Consider the following 19,063-nt stretch of genomic DNA (forward strand, 5'->3'; position numbering starts at 1 on the left):
GAGACGTAATTCACAACAATCTATCTCTAAAGTACGTCAAAATTAGATAATAAAAAATGGCTAAATATGTTTGTGTTTTTCTAAATATTATATATTTCGCTTTTAATCTCTCAAAAATTCTTTTTTAAAGAATGATCATCTTAAAAAGTTTTATCCACTTTTGACCCTTTATGCTAAAACCGTCGATAATTCAGTCGTTTAGTCGCTAAATACGTCGCTAATTCTTTCGTTAAATTGTAAAAATCGTCGCTAAATTTCAGGAAGGACCAAAAGTGTGGATAAATTTTTTTTATGGGGACCATTCTTAAAAGAAATTTTGTTCAGGGATTAAACATGAAATATGAGATATTTAGGAGTACTACAAACATATTTAACCCATTAAAAAATTCTAGACTTTGGAATCCGTATAGTCAATTATTGAGATTGAACTTCGGACATACCTAACACACCACAGCTATGTTCAACCTTAGAACCACAATTTAAAAAATATTCAAGATTCCAACATCCAGATTTTTTACGGAGATTGGAATCCTGACGCTTCTGTTTAAGTAAACTTGCACATTTCTCTCTCCTTCCCCATTTTCATTTCTACAAAAGAGAAAAAAATAGAGAAACATGAAGTTTCTCCTCATTTGTGTTATAGAGCCTGTTCTCCTCATTTTTAAGCATTCTCTAAGATTTTATCCATTACATTAAAGTTTATCAAGTCTTTACTCCACTACATTGCGTGTATATGAAATTCTACTCCATTGCTTTGGTAAGTTGCTCATTTATTTTACTTTTTTGATTTCAAATACATCCATTGCTTAAATAGTTTTATGCTTTATGATATATATTTTAAGTCGTATGCCTTATATTTTGGATGACTGTCATGTGGGTCTCGACTTATGTACCCACATTTACCTAAGCGAGTCAGGCATCACTTCGTATATATGTAGTGCATATCCAGAGACTTTAGCGTTGATGCTACAACCAATGTCCTCCACATGTGTGTTGATGAGATTTTTGCAGTATACTATGATCATTTAATTATAGAGGATGTACGTCGTGTGTCTGTTCCTCGTCCATGGAGTATAATATACATCTAAATCCAATGGTTTTATAGTGTCATATCCGTACAAGACACCAGATGCAGAAAGAGTTCATCCGAAGCCAGCTCATCAAGAGATCTTAGAGGGGGAGCAGGCAAGGGTAAACCATATCATTGATGTGTTACTGATATATCATCGTGTTGTAGCTATTGGGATAAATGCCATAGCTATGTGCGAGTTTGAGGAAGACACTCTTCAGATGGCCACTCTACGAGCCATCATAGCAGAGGCATGGCATGCATTGTAGTACCAGCGGCAAAGGAGGAACATGGGCGTTAAATATACGGAGTAGTGGAATTTTATTTTGTATATTTTGATATTTTTGTATTATGGTTTATATTTTGGTTGATTATGACATATTGACATTTTATATTTGACATTTCATATTTGACATTTCATATTTGACATTTTGGCATTCATATATATGCATTAGTCCTTCTATTTTGTTCTTATTATTAAGTGACAAATGTATATGGTTTATCGTGGGTTTGATTTATAAATGACTTATAATGTAAGTTTATTAAAAAAAATCAATTTTCTTCTAACTTAGTGTCAATGAGTGTAAAATACTATCATGAGTTTAATCCGGAGTTTAGAATCCAAAACTATGATTTAAAAAAACACACAAAAATACACATGCAAGACTAATTCAGAGATTGAAATTCTGACCAATTTTTGACAAAATTTGGGTGCCTCAATCATGAAATGATTTTGTTGTAGAATGAACGTATCTGAATTTTAAAATCTAGAGTATAGGCAGAGAATTTTGGAGTTTCCATATAATGTGTTATCACTACATGGGGTGTAGTAAATAACACCCAACATTAATATCCAAATTCAACCCACCTTCAAGATCTAAGTGACTATAGGCCCAAATTGGTTGCCTTTACAAAATTATTGCAAAGCTACTAGTTGCAAGATTAAGGTTGGTGCTAGGAAAAGTCATTTTAAAATTCTAAATTGCCTTCATCTAAGAAAAAAAAATTCTTAGCGGATAATTGATTTAACCAAAAGAAGAAAAGATCAATGCCTCATCTTCAATATTTTTGAGAAGGCATATGATTGTGTTGAATGAGTACATCTGAAATGTATGCTTCAAAGAATAAGCTTTGGATGGAAATGGATTAGGTGGATAAGATTTTGTATTTTTAATAGTTGTAAGTCAATATTACTGAATGGGATCCCAATAGAGGAATTTCATATGGGCCGTGGATTATGCTAAGGAGAGTCATTATCACCCTTTATATTTTTAATAATAGCTCAAGGGTTTACCAATTTATGTCATGAAGCAATCCTAAATGGAGATTATGAGGGATATCAATTAACGCATAACTTTAAATTCAACATCCTATAGTTTATAGACAACACTATATTATTTAGGAAAGACTCAACTGATAACTTAAGGAGTATCAAAGCTATATGAAATCAACATTTAAGATAACTATATTAAGTATCTTTGAGATGTGTATCATTTATAAATTCTTATAACCATACCACTATACTATTTATCATTGTACAAATCTATAAAAAAATGTTTATTCTGAAGAAGTTTTTATGGATTGGATGCACGGACCAAGAAAAGATTTGTTGGGTAAGCTGAGAAAATGCATGTAAAAGAAAGAAAGATGGTGGTATAGAGGTTCAAAGATTTAGAGGTATTCAATGATGCCCTACTTAGCAAATGGAAATGACGATGTCTCTATGATAAAGATGACATGTGGTACGATCTACTTTCATTCAGCAACGACCCCTTAACCCAAAATATCGCAAATAATGATGAATTTGAAGTAGGAAAGAAAGACTCTCTATCGTGGTGTGTAATACTCTAACATTTATAAATTGATTATTATTAAAAACCTGCATTTAAATAGTCTATATATTTTGGAAGTTTTTATTTTTTTTAAGGGTGTTAAATTTAATGGTCATTATATTAGGTGATAATGACTTTTAATGGGTCATTATATTGGGTGATAATTATCTTTTAATTATATTAATGACTTTAGAATTATTAATGGTATAATCAAGCTTATAAATAGTCTTTGGTCTCTAAGTTTTCTCTCATTCCAGTATTCACAATGTACCATTTGTATATGATAAGGTCAAAATATGCAAAATGCTTAGACACTTACTGACTTATTTGACAAGTCATCAATAAAAAAATCATCAATTTATCAAGAAAACATAATAAAACACCTGTATGAATTTTTTAAAAGTGTGTTTACTAAATACATGTAAAAAGGACCAAACACCAAAAGCATATAAAATGCACCATTCAAACACCAATGCTCGCTTAGACAATAATAGGATCTCGCTAAGCCATAAAAGGACAACAAAATAATGCTTAAAAGTCAATAACCTCACCCAAGAACCAAAGTTCACTAGAAAGCGCATGGAGCTAGCTTGGTGGTTTAGATAACTTTAGGGCTAAGTTACTTCATGGCAAAAAAAGGGTTTGCTCACTAAGCGAGCTTGAGGCAAGCTAAGCGAGGTTAAGGCGGTCAAGACCACTTGCAGGATGAACTGACATTTCTTAATGGTTAAGATTGTAGATGTAATAAATAAACTTTGAACTTAACTTAGCGAGAATGGTAGGACATAACCCTATAAATAGAGGTTCAAAAACTTCATTTGAAGATAATTTGGTGTAATTATGTAGAATTCCTTGTTTGGAGTGAAAAAGTCCATTATATACCAAAAATGCAACATGAAAGAAAAAGAGGGGAAGACTGAAGGCAGAAACATTGTTCAAGAAATCTGAAACAGATGTTTTTCAACATCTTTCTTCCAGGGATCAATTGTAAGGCTATGATGAGTAAGTGTAGATACTTTCTATTTTCGGGTTAGATTTAGTCGTCCTAATACTCATGTCTTGATCTTGGTCGTGGTGTTCAATGTAATTCTTCCTTATATCTAATATGGATGAATTATTTGTTCTTAATGCTTGTTTTGGATTATCTACCTAAAACATATTTTTCATGGTATGAGTTGATATGCGAAAGGTACTTGTCACTACTAGATTTAATCTTTTCATCTATTGGATATTCTAAAGTTTAGACCTAGATTTAGGTTCAATATGAGTATGAATTTGTTGAAACTTAATGTTGTTGTATTGGTTAATAGACTGAGAGATCGCCTATTAGGTAATATGATTGATCTTGCATCGTTGACTCAGACATGAGTTACAGTGATAGCAAAGGAAGGTAATATTAATAGTTGATTAGAGTTACTTAATACTGATCAAGGATATTATATAAGAATAAGTCAATGAAATCTAACCCAATATATTTTCTCAACTATTGAACACCAAAGTTCATTTTATTTTCTATTCTTTTATTTTACTTTTTGTATTCACAAATAATCAAACATCTGATAAATCATTCTTAAAACCATAGAAAATATTAATTAGTCTCTATGTAGATAATAAAATTGAACTTGTTATCTACAATACAACAAAAATGACATCGTTGTCGGGGGACTGGTGTTAGTTTTTAAAGACATTGTGATATATTTTATCATTTTGACTATTCTATTTACATATATGCATATTTTGTTTATAGTCACTAACCTACTAACAGTTGGTTAGTACGTTAAAATTTGTTTATGCGAGGTAAGGTTCATGAAGAACAACTTTGGTTTGATCCTAAAATAGAACGAATCGCACACAGAAACAATAGAAAGACCATAAAAGCAAAATTGCTAGCGAAGAAAAAAGAACTAGAAGAGTCTATTGTTTCAAAGCAAGAAACCATGGAAAACCTTGAAAACAACAACAATGGTGGTAGAATCTTGTGCCGCAATAGTAAAAAACAACCAACTTGCATAGTTGAATCGTAAACGAATGCTCGCTAAGTTGAGATAAACACAAATTTATTGTAAATTATTTATGCTAACCCTTTTTCCGGATTAGATTCTGAAGATCCATATACACATCTCACAAAATTTTACAAGTTGTTCGATACACTCGGAACTCTAAAAGCTGAAGAAGAGGCGGTATTCATGAGGTTATTTTCACATTTATTGATCGACGACACATATGAATAATACCTTTATCAACCAACACAAGTGATGACCAAATCTGCTTGTAGCAACCCGCTACTAAGTAGCAGATGTTGGTCCTGCCATATGGTCTTAGAATAAATAAAGTCTAGGATTTCCTACGATACAAAAATCACATCATTATAAATGTTAATCAATCTCAGGTATGATTAAGATCCAACAGGTTATATTACACAATCATTATATATATTATAAACAAGATTGACCATTGATTTGAGATCGTACAGTCAAAGTCTATGACTGCAGTTGCAACAAAAGTCTATGTGCAAAAATTAGACCATTTGGAGTAGCAACATATTCCTTAGAAGCTAACATGTTTTTTCTTTGTAAGGCACCAAAAAGAGTTAGCAAAGTGATGTGACACAAATGCTAGATGCTAAGAATATAAAAACTGATGCTTAGTGATATTCAGATAACCATGTCAGCTTCAAAAATAAATGAAAAATCAGATCTTAAAAGTGGGGCATTCCGAGAATTGAACTCAAGACCTCTCGCACCCTAAGCGAGAATCATACCACTAGACCAAATGCCCAGATATGCTAAGATTTGTTAGTGAATGTCTAAATTAGTTAGTTCATACAATTATTATAGGCAAAAACTGAATATAGCCCTCTTATTTACCACATGTCATCATTATATTGGCAACATTCACATTTTATTAACATTTTACTATGTGAAGGTCGTATTGCCAATTTTACATTTCCATTACTATACACAAGTTCACTGATCAAATTTTAAAAAATGGGTCAATCCATCTAAAATTGGCTCAATATTATACAACAAACATCAAGTTAGGTACATGAATTAAAAGTCATCATAATGTTATTATAACAATCAAGTTAGGTACATGAATCAAAAGTCGTCATAATGATAATGTTAATAAATGTTATTATAGCCAAAATATGGAACTCTGCATTTCTTAATGATTTATGAAATAGTTTTTTATGAAATTTCTCTACATGTAACAATTGTGCCACCATCCATATGGTTTAATTCTCCTCACTGTAGGATATTTAGATTTTCCCATAGTAGAGCATCTCATGTTTTGTGAGGTCTTGTGAAGATTAATTATAGTTGAACCATGATAAAACAAATAGAGGTTATATTTAACCATGATTCAAAGGCAGTAAAAAATTTATGAGACCCTATTTAACCAAGGTTTAATCGTGACAAATTTTGTCCCATGTACAGTAGTCCACCTTACATGCCTTCAAAGACGGTCATGCCCGCAAGTGTTCAAACCACCTAAGTTGATATTTAACCATACTATCTACCACAAGTGCTAGTTTGTTACCTTAACTCTCTCTTTAATGTTATAATTCCTAATCATATCTCTCTCTCTCTCTGGGTTACAGATCCTTTCTCGTCTTGTACTTTCACTAATCAAGTACAGCATCCTCGTGGACCTCAGTTGGCTTTTTATTGTCCAACATTTCATGTCATACAACAATGCAATTTTTCACATTACTATAAAAGAACTTATTAGCCAATTTTGACTGCAAAAGGAAGAGTTTGTCATGTTGGGATATAGGTTTGGCTACTAATACAGTATTCATGTATCACAACATTTATCACAAGGCATTCATATGCAGCCCCTAAAGCCTAATAGTTATTAATTAATACACCAGAAAACAAGTCAAGTTTGTCAGTTTCCATATATTAAACAAATATAAAAATAAATATATGGCTTATTCGAATTGAATTAAACATTTAACAATAGTAAACTTCTACAACCTCAAAATAAAAATAAATGGGCAATCCAAGAATCAAACTCGGGACCGCTCGAACCCAAAGCGAGAATTATACCACTAGACCATATTCCCTAATATGCGAAGTTTTAGTTTGTAAATAACAAAGTTGGGACAACTGTTTTAGGGGGAAAAGTTGAGGTACATACCTCTTATTTTCACCACTTGTCATCAGTAAACAAGTGGAAAACGAGATTTATATCGAATATTCATATCCAATATAATCTCAGGTATAAATGTTAATCACATCATTATATATATTATAAATGTTAATCAATCTCAGGTATGATTAAGATCCAACAGGTTATATTACACAATCATTATATATATTATAAACAAGATTGACCATTGATTTGAGATCGTACAGTCAAAGTCTATGACTTCACTTGCAACAGAAATCTATGTGCAAAAATGAGACCATTCGGTGTTGCAACATATTCCTTAGAAGCTAACATGTTTTTTCTTTGTAAGGCACCAAAAAGAATTAGCAAAGTGACGTGACACAAATGCTAGATGCTAAGCATATAAAAACTGATGCTTAGTGATATTCAGATAACCATGTCAGCTTCAACAATAAATGAAAAATCAGATCTTAAAAATGGGGCATTCCGAGAATTGAACTCGGGACCTCTCGCACCCTAAGCGAGAATCATACCACTAGACCAAATGCCCAAATATGCTAAGATTTCTTAGTGAATGTCTAAATTAGTTAGTTCATACAATTATTATAGGCAAAAATTGAATATAGCCCTCTTATTTACCACATGTCATCATTATATTGGCAACATTCACATTTTATTAATATTTTACTATGTGAAGGTCGTATTGCCAATTTTACATTTCCATTACTATACACAAGTTCACTGATCAAATTTTAAAAAATGGGTCAATGCATCTAAAATTGGCTCAATATTATACAACAAACATCAAGTTAGGTACATGAATCAAAAGTCATCATAATGTTATTATAACAATCAAGTTAGGTACATGAATCAAAAGTCGTCATAATGATAATGTTAATAAATGTTATTATAGCCAAAATATGGAACTCTGCATTTCTTAATGATTTATGAAATAGTTTTTTATGAAATTTCTCTACATCTAGCAATTGTGCCACCATCCATATGGTTTAATTCTCCTCACTGTAGGATATTTAGATTTTCCCATAGTAGAGCATCTCATGTTTTTGGAGGTCTTGTGAAGATTAATTACAGTTGAACCATGATAAAACAAATAGAGGCTATATTTAACCATGATTCAAAGGCAGTAAACATTTTATGAGACCCTATTTAACCAAGGTTTAATCGTGACAAATTTTGTCCCATGTACAGTAGTCCTCCTTACATGCCTTCAAAGACGGTCATGCCCGCAAGTGTTCAAACCACCTAAGTTGATATTTAACCATACTATCTACCACAAGTGCTAGTTTGTTACCTTAACTCTCTCTTTAATGTTATAATTCCTAATCATATCTCTCTCTCTCTCTCTCTCTCTCTCTCTCTCTGGGTTAGGGATCCTTTCTCGTCTTGTACTTTCACTAATCAAGTACAGCATCCTCGTGGACATCATTTGGCTTTTTATTGTCCAACATTTCATGTCATACAACAATGTAATTTTTCACATTACTATAAAAGAACTTATTAGCCAATTTTGACTGCAAAAGGAAGAGTTTTTCATGTTGGGAAATAGGTTTGGCTACTAATACATTATTCATGTATCACAACATTTATCACAAGGCATTCATATGCAGCCCCTAAAGCCTAATAGTTATTAATTAATACACCAGAAAACAAGTCAAGTTTGTCAGTTTTCATATATTAAACAAATATAAAAATAAATATATGGCTTATTCGAATTGAATTAAACATTTAACAATAGTAAACTTCTACAACCTCAAAATAAAAATAAAGGGGCAATCCGAGAATCAAACTCAGGACCTCTCGAACCCAAAGCGAGAATTATACCACTAGACCAAATTCCCTAATATGCGAAATTTTAGTTTGTAAATAACGAAGTTGGGACAATTGTTTTAGGGGGAAAAGTTGAGGTACATGCCTCTTATTTTCACCACTTGTCATCAGTAAACAAGTGGAAGACGAGATTTATATCGAATATTCATATCCAATATAATCTCATTATGTAATTTGATCAAGACTGAAGCAAAACAACATTGAAATCAAAATGTTAATGTTATCAACATCTAATACCATAGTTCTTTCGTGTCATGTGAAAATAAATACAATATGCAAATCAAATTATACATCAAAAACCTCTTTGATGAAGCAATGCAAGCCCAACAATGCTGAGATTGATGATGCATTTGGATTTCTGTCTCTGCTCCCAATTTCTCATACAGTGCTAATGTCTAGGCCTTAACCATTGTGGTTATCGTATTTATTAGGATTTTTTGTGTTATTGTTATATATAGTGAAGTAAGCTTCTATCAAAGCCAATAAGTTTCCTTTTTGAACCATTCCCTTTAATTTTGATAAAGGAAGAAACCTCATATGTTAACTGCAATATAACCTCAAAGTTTATAATGCCATCAGATCTCTTCTTTTCTTACAATAAAAATTTGAATCCATCAAAGACAGTGGAAACTTACAAACACCTCGTAGTGACTATGTGGGATATCTCAACAGTTGGAAGCCCTACAACCAGGGATATCTCAACATGTGGGTCTCGAGTTATGTACCCACATTTACCTGAGTGAGTCATGTGTCACTTCGGATATATGCAGGGCATACCTAGAGACTATGTCGTTGATGCTAGAACCAATGTCCTCTACATGGCTGTTGATGAGAATTGGGATAAATGGCATAGCTATGTACGAGTTTGAGGAAGACACTCCTCAAATGGCCACTCTACGAGCCATCATAGCAGAGGCATGGCATGCATTATAGTACCAGCGGCAAAGGTGGAACATGGGCGTCAAATATACAGAGTAGTGGAATTTTATTTTGTATATTTTGATATTTTTGTATTATGGTTTATATTTTGGTTGATTATGACATATTGGCATTTTATATTTGACATTTTGGCATTCATATATACGCATTAGTCCTTCTATTTTGTTCTTATTATTAAGTGACAAATGTATATGGTTTATCGTGGGTTTGATTTATAAATGACTTATAATGTAAGTTTATTAAAAAAAAATCAATTTTCTTCTAACTTAGTGTCAATGAGTGGAAAATACTATCATGAGTTTAATCCGGAGTTTAGAATCCAAAACTATGATTTAAAAAAACACACAAAAATACACATGCAAGATTAATTCGGAGATTGAAATTCTGACCAATTTTTGACAAAATTTAGGTGCCTCAATCATGAAATGATTTTATTGTAGAATGAACGTATCTGAATTTTAAAATCTAGAGTATAAGAAGAAAATTTTGGAGTTTCCATATAATGTGTTATCACTACATGGGGTGTAGTAAATAACACCCAACATTAATATCCAAATTCAACCCACCTTCAAGATCTAAGTGACTATAGGCCCAAATTGGTTGCCTTTACAAAATTATTGCAAAGCTACTAGTTGCAAGATTAAGGTTGGTGCTAGGAAAAGTCATTTTAAAATTCTAAATTGCCTTCATCTAAGAAAAAATATTCTTAGCGGATAATTGATTTAGCCAAAAGAAGAAAAGATCAATGCCTCATCTTCAATATTTTTTAGAAGGCATATGATTGTGTTGAATGAGTACATCTGAAATGTAAGCTTCAAAGAATAAGCTTTGGATGGAAATGGATTAGGTGGATAAGATTTTGTATTTTTAATAGTTGTAAGTCAATATTACTGAATGGGATCCCAATAAAGGAATTTCATATGGGTCGTGGATTATGCCAAGGAGAGTCATTATCACCCTTTATATTTTTAATAATAGCTCAAGGGTTTACCAATTTATGTCATGAAGCAATCCTAAATGGAGATTATGAGGGATATCAATTAACGCATAACTTCAAATTCGACATCCTATAGTTTATAGACAACACTATATTATTTAGGAAAGACTCAACTGATAACTTAAGGAGTATCAAAGCTATATGAAATCAACATTTAAGATAACTATATTAAGGATCTTTGAGATGTGTATCATTTATAAATTCTTATAACCATACCACTATACTATTTATCATTGTACAAATCTATAAAAAAAATGTTATTCTGAAGAAGTTTTTATGGATTGGATGCACGGACCAAGAAAAGATTTGTTGGGTAAGCTGAGAAAATGCATGTAAAAGAAAGAAAGATTGTGGTATAGAGGTTCAAAGATTTAGAGGTATTCAATGATGCCCTACTTAGCAAATGGAAATGACCATGTCTCTATGATAAAGATGACATGTGGTACGATCTACTTTCATTCAGCAACGACCCCTTAACCCAAAATATCGTAAATAATGATGAATTTGAAGTAGGAAAGAAAGACTCTCTATCGTGGTGTGTAATACTCTAACATTTATAAATTGATTATTATTAAAAACCTGCATTTAAATAGTCTATATATTTTAGAAGTTTTTAATTTTTTTAAGGGTGTTAAATTTAATGGTCATTATATTAGGTGATAATGACTTTTAATGGGTCATTATATTGGGTGATAATTATCTTTTAATTCTATTAATGACTTTATAATTATTAATGGTATAATCAAGCTTATAAATAGTCTTTGGTCTCTAAGTTTTCTCTCATTCCAGGATTCACAATGTACCATTTATATATGATAAGGTCAAAATATGCAAAATGCTTAGACACTTACTGGCTTATTTGACAAGTAATCAATAAAAAAATCATCAATTTATCAAGAAAACATAATAAAACACCTGTATGAATTTTTTAAAAGTGTGTTTACTAAATACATGTAAAAAGGACCAAACACCAAAAGCATATAAAATGCACCATTCAAACACCAATTCTCGCTTAGACAATAATAAGATCTCGCTAGCCATAAAAGGACAACAAAATAATGCTTAAAAGTCAATAACCTCACCCAAGAACCAAAGTTCACTAGAAAGCGCATGGAGCTAGCTTGGTGGTTTAGATAAGTTTAGGGCTAAGTTACTTCATGGAGGAAAAAGGGTTTGCTCATTAAGCGAGCTTGAGGCAAGCCAAGCGAGGTTATGGCGGTCAAGACCACTTGCAGGATGAACTGACATTTCTTAATGGTGAAGATTGTAGATGTAATAAATAAACTTTGAACTTAACTTAGCGAGAATGGTAGGACATAACCCTATAAATAGAGGTTCAAAAACTTCATTTGAAGATAATTTGGTGTAATTATGTAGAATTCCTTGTTCGGAGTGAAAAAGTCCATTATATACCAAAAATACAACCTGAAAGAAAAAGAGGGGAAGACTGAAGGCAAAAACGTTGTTCAAGAAATCTGAAACAGATGTTTTTCAACATCTTTCTTCCAGGGATCAATTGTAAGGCTATGATGAGTAAGTGTAGATAATTTCTATTTTCGGGTTAGATTTAGTCGTCCTAATACTCATGTCTTGATCTTGGTTGTGGTGTTCAATGTAATTCTTCCTTATATCAAATATGATGAATTATTTGTTCTTAATGCTTGTTTTGGATTATCTACCTAAAACATATTTTTCATGGTATGAGTTGATATGCGAAAGGTACTTGTCACTACTAGATTTAATCTTTTCATCTATTGGATATTCTAAAGTTTAGACCTAGATTTAGGTTCAATATGAGTATGAATTTGTTGAAACTTAATGTTGTTGTATTGGTTAATAGACTGAGAGATCGTCTATTAGGTAATATGATTGATCTTGCATCGTTGACTCAGACATGAGTTGCAATGATAGCAAAGGAAGGTAATATTAATAGTTGATTAGAGTTACTTAATACTGATCAAGGATATTATATAAGAATAAGTCAATGAAATCTAACCCAATATATTTTCTAAACTATTGAACACCAAAGTTCATTTTATTTTCTATTCTTTTATTTTACTTTTTGTATTCACAAATAATCAAACATCTGATAAATCATTCTTAAAACCATAGAAAATATTAATTAGTCTCTATGTAGATAATAAAATTGAACTTGTTATCTACATTACAACAAAAATGACATCGTTGTCGGGGGACTGGTGTTAGTTTTTAAAGACATTGTGATATATTTTATCATTTTGACTATTCTATTTACATATATGCATATTTTGTTTATAGTCACTAACCTACTAACAGTTGGTTAGATTGTTAAAATTTGTTTATGCGAGGTAAGGTTCAGGAAGAACAACTTTGGTTTGATCCTAAAATAGAACGAATCGCACACAAAAACAATAGAAAGACCATAAAAGCAAAATTGCTAGCGAAGAAAAAAGAACTAGAAGAGTCTATTGTTTCAAAGCAAGAAACCATGGAAAACCTTGAAAACAACAACAATGGTGGTAGAATCTTGTGCCGCAATAGTAAAAACAACCAACTTGCATAGTTGAGTCGTAAACGAATGCTCGCTAAGTTGAGATAAACACAAATTTATTGTAAATTATTTATGCTAACCCTTTTTCCGGATTAGATTCTGAAGATCCATATACACATCTCACAAAATTTTACAAGTTGTTCGATACACTCAGAACTCTAAAAGCTGAAGAAGAGGCGGTATTCATGAGGTTATTTTCACATTTATTGATCGACGACACATATGAATAATACCTTTATCAACCAACACAAGTGATGACCAAATCTGCTTGTAGCAACCCGCTACTAAGTAGCAGATGTTGGTCCTGCCATATGGTCTTAGAATAAATAAAGTCTAGGATTTCCTACGATACAAAAATCACATCATTATAAATGTTAATCAATCTCAGGTATGATTAAGATCCAACAGGTTATATTACACAATCATTATATATATTATAAACAAGATTGACCATTGATTTGAGATCGTACAGTCAAAGTCTATGACTGCACTTGCAACAGAAGTCTATGTGCAAAAATGAGACCATTTGGTGTAGCAACATATTCCTTAGAAGCTAACATGTTTTTTCTTTGTAAGGTACCAAAAAGAGTTAGCAAACTGACGTGACGCAAATGCTAGATGCTAAGAATATAAAAACTGATGCTTAATGATATTCAGATAACCATGTCAGCTTCAACAATAAATGAAAAATCAGATCTTAAAAACGAGGCATTTCGAGAATTGAACTCGGGACCTCTCGCACCCTAAGCGAGAATCATACCACTAGACCAAATGCCCAAATATGCTAAGATTTCTTAGTGAATGTCTAAATTAGTTAGTTCATACAATTATTATAGGCAAAAACTGAATATAGCCCTCTTATTTACCACATGTCATCATTATATTGGCAACATTCACATTTTATTAACATTTTACTATGTGAAGGTCGTATTGCCAATTTTACATTTCCATTACTATACACAAGTTCACTGATCAAATTTTAAAAAATGGGTCAATCCATCTAAAATTGGCTCAATATTATACAACAAACATCAAGTTAGGTACATGAATTAAAGGTCATCATAATGTTATTATAACAATCAAGTTAGGTACATGAATCAAAAGTCGTCATAATGATAATGTTAATAAATGTTATTATAGCCAAAATATGGAACTCTGCATTTCTTAATGATTTATGAAATAGTTTTTTATGAAATTTCTCTACATCTAGCAATTGTGCCACCATCCATATGGTTTAATTCTCCTCACTGTAGGATATTTAGATTTTCCCATAGTATAGCATCTCATGTTTTTGGAGGTCTTGTGAAGATTAATTACATTTGAACCTTGATAAAACAAATAAAGGTTATATTTAACCATGATTCAAAGGCAGTAAAAAATTTATGAGACCCTATTTAACCAAGGTTTAATCGTGACAAATTGTGTCCCATGTACAGTAGTCCACCTTACATGCCTTCAAAGACGGTCATGCCCGCAAGTGTTCAAACCACCTAAGTTGATATTTAACCATACTATCTACCACAAGTGCTAGTTTGTTACCTTAACTCTCTCTTTAATGTTATAATTCCTAATCATATCTCTCTCTCTCTCTCTCTCTCTCTCTTTCTCTCTCTCTCTCTCTGGGTTACAGATCCTTTCTCGTCTTGTACTTTCACTAATCAAGTACAGCATCCTCGTGGACCTCAGTTGGCTTTTTATTGTCCAACATTTCATGTCATACAACAATGTAATTTTTCACATTACTATAAAAGAACTTATTAGCCAATTTTGACTGCAAAAGGAAGAGTTTGTCATATTGGGAAATAGGTTTGGCTACTAATACATTATTCATGTATCACAACATTTATCACAAGGCATTCATATGCAGCCCCTAAAGCCTAATAGTTATTAATTAATACACCAGAAAACAAGTCAAGTTTGTCAGTTTCCATATATTAAACAAATATAAAAATAAATATATGGCTTATTCGAATTGAATTAAACATTTAACAATAGTAAACTTCTACAACCTCAAAATAAAAATAAAGGGGCAATCCAAGAATCAAACTCGGGACCGCTCGAACCCAAAGCGAGAATTATACCACTAGACCATATTCCCTAATATGCGAAGTTTTAGTTTGTAAATAACAAAGTTCGGACAATTGTTTTAGGGGGAAAAGTTGAGGTACATACCTCTTATTTTCACCACTTGTCATCAGTAAACAAGTGGAAGACGAGATTTATATCGAATATTCATATCCAATATAATCTCAGGTATAAATGTTAATCACATCATTATATATATTATAAATGTTAATCACTCTCAGGTATGATTAAGATCCAACAGGTTATATTACACAATCATTATATATATTATAAACAAGATTGACCATTGATTTGAGATCGTACAGTCAAAGTCTATGACTGCACTTGCAACAAAAGTCTATGTGCAAAAATGAGACCATTTGGAGTAGCAACATATTCCTTAGAAGCTAACATGTTTTTTCTTTGTAAGGCACCAAAAAGAGTTAGCAAAGTGATGTGACACAAATGCTAGATGCTAAGAATATAAAAACTGATGCTTAGTGATATTCAGATAACCATGTCAGCTTCAAAAATAAATGAAAAATCAGATCTTAAAAGTGGGGCATTCCGAGAATTGAACTCGAGACCTCTCGCACCCTAAGCGAGAATCATACCACTAGACCAAATGCCCAGATATGCTAAGATTTGTTAGTGAATGTCTAAATTAGTTAGTTCATACAATTATTATAGGCAAAAACTGAATATAGCCCTCTTATTTACCACATGTCATCATTATATTGGCAACATTCACATTTTATTAACATTTTACTATGTGAAGGTCGTATTGCCAATTTTACATTTCCATTACTATACACAAGTTCACTGATCAAATTTTAAAAAATGGGTCAATCCATCAAAAATTGGCTCAATATTATACAACAAACATCAAGTTAGGTACATGAATCAAAAGTCATCATAATGTTATTATAACAATCAAGTTAGGTACATGAATCAAAAGTCGTCATAATGATAATGTTAATAAATGTTATTATAGCCAAAATATGGAACTATGCATTTCTTAATGATTTATGAAATAGTTTTTTATGAAATTTCTCTACATCTAGCAATTGTGCCACCATCCATATGGTTTAATTCTCCTCACTGTAGGATATTTAGATTTTCCCATAGTAGAGCATCTCATGTTTTTGGAGGTCTTGTGAAGATTAATTACAGTTGAACCATGATAAAACAAATAGAGGTTATATTTAACCATGATTCAAAGGCAGTAAATATTTTATGAGACCCTATTTAACCAAGGTTTAATCGTGACAAATTTTGTCCCATGTACAGTAGTCCTCCTTACATGCCTTCAAAGACGGTCATGCCCGCAAGTGTTCAAACCACCTAAGTTGATATTTAACCATACTATCTACCACAAGTGCTAGTTTGTTACCTTAACTCTCTCTTTAATGTTATAATTCCTAATCATATCTCTCTCTCTCTATCTCTCTCTATCTCTCTCTCTCTCTCTGGGTTAGGGATCCTTTCTCGTCTTGTACTTTCACTAATCAAGTACAGCATCCTCGTGGACCTCAGTTGGCTTTTTATTGTCCAACATTTCATGTCATACAACAATGCAATTTTTCACATTACTATAAAAGAACTTATTAGCCAATTTTGACTACAAAAGGAAGAGTTTTTCATGTTGGGAAATAGGTTTGGCTACTAATACATTATTCATGTATCACAACATTTATCACAAGGCATTCATATGCAGCCCCTAAAGCCTAATAGTTATTAATTAATACACCAGAAAACAAGTCAAGTTTGTCAGTTTTCATATATTAAACAAATATAAAAATAAATATATGGCTTATTCGAATTGAATTAAACATTTAACAATAGTAAACTTCTACAACCTCAAAATAAAAATAAAGAGGAAATCCGAGAATCAAACTCGGGACCTCTCGAACCCAAAGCGAGATTTATACCACTAGACCAAATTCCCTAATATGCGAAGTTTTAGTTTGTAAATAACGAAGTTGGGACAATTGTTTTAGGGGGAAAAGTTGAGGTACATGCCTCTTATTTTCACCACTTGTCATCAGTAAACAAGTGGAAGACGAGATTTATATCGAATATTCATATCCAATATAATCTCATTATGTAATTTGGTCAAGACTGAAGCAAAACAACATTGAAATCAAAATGTTAATGTTATCAACATCTAATACCATAGTTCTTTCGTGTCATGTGAAAATAAATACAATATGCAAATCAAATTATACATCAAAAACCTCTTTGATGAAGCAATGCAAGCCCAATTTCTCATACAGTGCTAATGTCCAGGCCTTAACCATTGTGGTTATCGTATTTATTAGGATTTTTCGTGTTATTGTTATATATAGTGAATTAAGCTTCTATCAAAGCCAATAAGTTTCCTTTTTGAACCATTCCCTTTAATTTTGATAAAGGAAGAAAACTCATATGTTAACTGCAATATAACCTCAAAGTTTATAATGCCATCAGATCTCTTCTTTTCTTACAATAAAAATTTGAATCCATCAAAGACAGTGGAAACTTACAAACACCTCGTAGTGACTATGTGGGATATCTCAACAGATGGAAGCCCTACAACCAGGGATATCTCAACATGTGGGTCTCGAGTTATGTACCCACATTTACTTGAGTGAGTCATGTGTCACTTCGGATATATGCAGGGCATACCTAGAGACTATGTCGTTGATGCTAGAACCAATGTCCTCTACATGGGTGTTGATGAGAATTGGGATAAATGGCATAGCTATGTACGAGTTTGAGGAAGACACTCCTCAGATGGCCACTCTACGAGCCATCATAGCAGAGGCATGGCATGCATTATAGTACTAGCGGCAAAGGAGGAACATGGGCGTCAAATATACGGAGTAGTGGAATTTTATTTTGTATATTTTGATATTTTTGTATTATGGTTTATATTTTGGTTGATTATGACATATTGGCATTTTATATTTGACATTTTGGCATTCATATATACGCATTAGTCCTTCTATTTTGTTCTTATTATTAAGTGACAAATGTATATGGTTTATCGTGGGTTTGATTTATAAATGACTTATAATGTAAGTTTATTAAAAAAAATCAATTTTCTTCTAACTTAGTGTCAATGAGTGTAAAATACTATCATGAGTTTAATCCAGAGTTTAGAATCCAAAACTATGATTTAAAAAAACACACAAAAATACACATGCAAGATTAATTCGGAGATTGAAATTCTGACAAATTTTTGACAAAATTTGGGTGCCTCAATCATGAAATGATTTTATTGTAGAATGAACGTATCTGAATTTTAAAATCTAGAGTATAAGAAGAAAATTTTGGAGTTTCCATATAATGTATTATCACTACATGGGGTGTAGTAAATAACACCCAACATTAATATCCAAATTCAACCCACCTTCAAGATCTAAGTGACTATAGGCCCAAATTGGTTGCCTTTACAAAATTATTGCAAAGCTACTAGTTGCAAGATTAAGGTTGGTGCTAGGAAAAGTCATTTTAAAATTCTAAATTGCCTTCATCTAAGAAAAAAAATTCTTAGCGGATAATTGATTTAGCCAAAAGAAGAAAAGATCAATGCCTCATCTTCAATATTTTTGAGAAGGCATATGATTGTGTTGAATGAGTACATCTGAAATGTATGCTTCAAAGAATAAGCTTTGGATGGAAAT

General features: G+C 31.9%; 4 non-coding genes across 4 annotated transcripts; all 4 read right to left on the reverse strand.

Annotated features, from left to right (window-relative positions):
* Positions 1–5,607: 5,607 nt before the first annotated feature.
* On the reverse strand, positions 5,608–5,679 carry TRNAP-AGG (transfer RNA proline (anticodon AGG)). Its single transcript has one exon. It is a non-coding gene; the product is annotated as a tRNA-Pro (tRNA).
* Positions 5,680–7,495: 1,816 nt separating this feature from the next.
* Positions 7,496–7,567, reverse strand: TRNAP-AGG (transfer RNA proline (anticodon AGG)). Its single transcript has one exon. It is a non-coding gene; the product is annotated as a tRNA-Pro (tRNA).
* Positions 7,568–14,036: 6,469 nt separating this feature from the next.
* TRNAP-AGG (transfer RNA proline (anticodon AGG)) lies at positions 14,037–14,108 on the reverse strand. Its single transcript has one exon. It is a non-coding gene; the product is annotated as a tRNA-Pro (tRNA).
* A 1,846-nt stretch (positions 14,109–15,954) lies between these two features.
* Positions 15,955–16,026, reverse strand: TRNAP-AGG (transfer RNA proline (anticodon AGG)). Its single transcript has one exon. It is a non-coding gene; the product is annotated as a tRNA-Pro (tRNA).
* Between the last annotated feature and the right edge of the window lie 3,037 nt (positions 16,027–19,063).

This window comes from Lathyrus oleraceus, chromosome 4, assembly GCF_024323335.1.
Source record: "Lathyrus oleraceus cultivar Zhongwan6 chromosome 4, CAAS_Psat_ZW6_1.0, whole genome shotgun sequence".
NCBI lineage: Eukaryota > Viridiplantae > Streptophyta > Magnoliopsida > Fabales > Fabaceae > Lathyrus > Lathyrus oleraceus.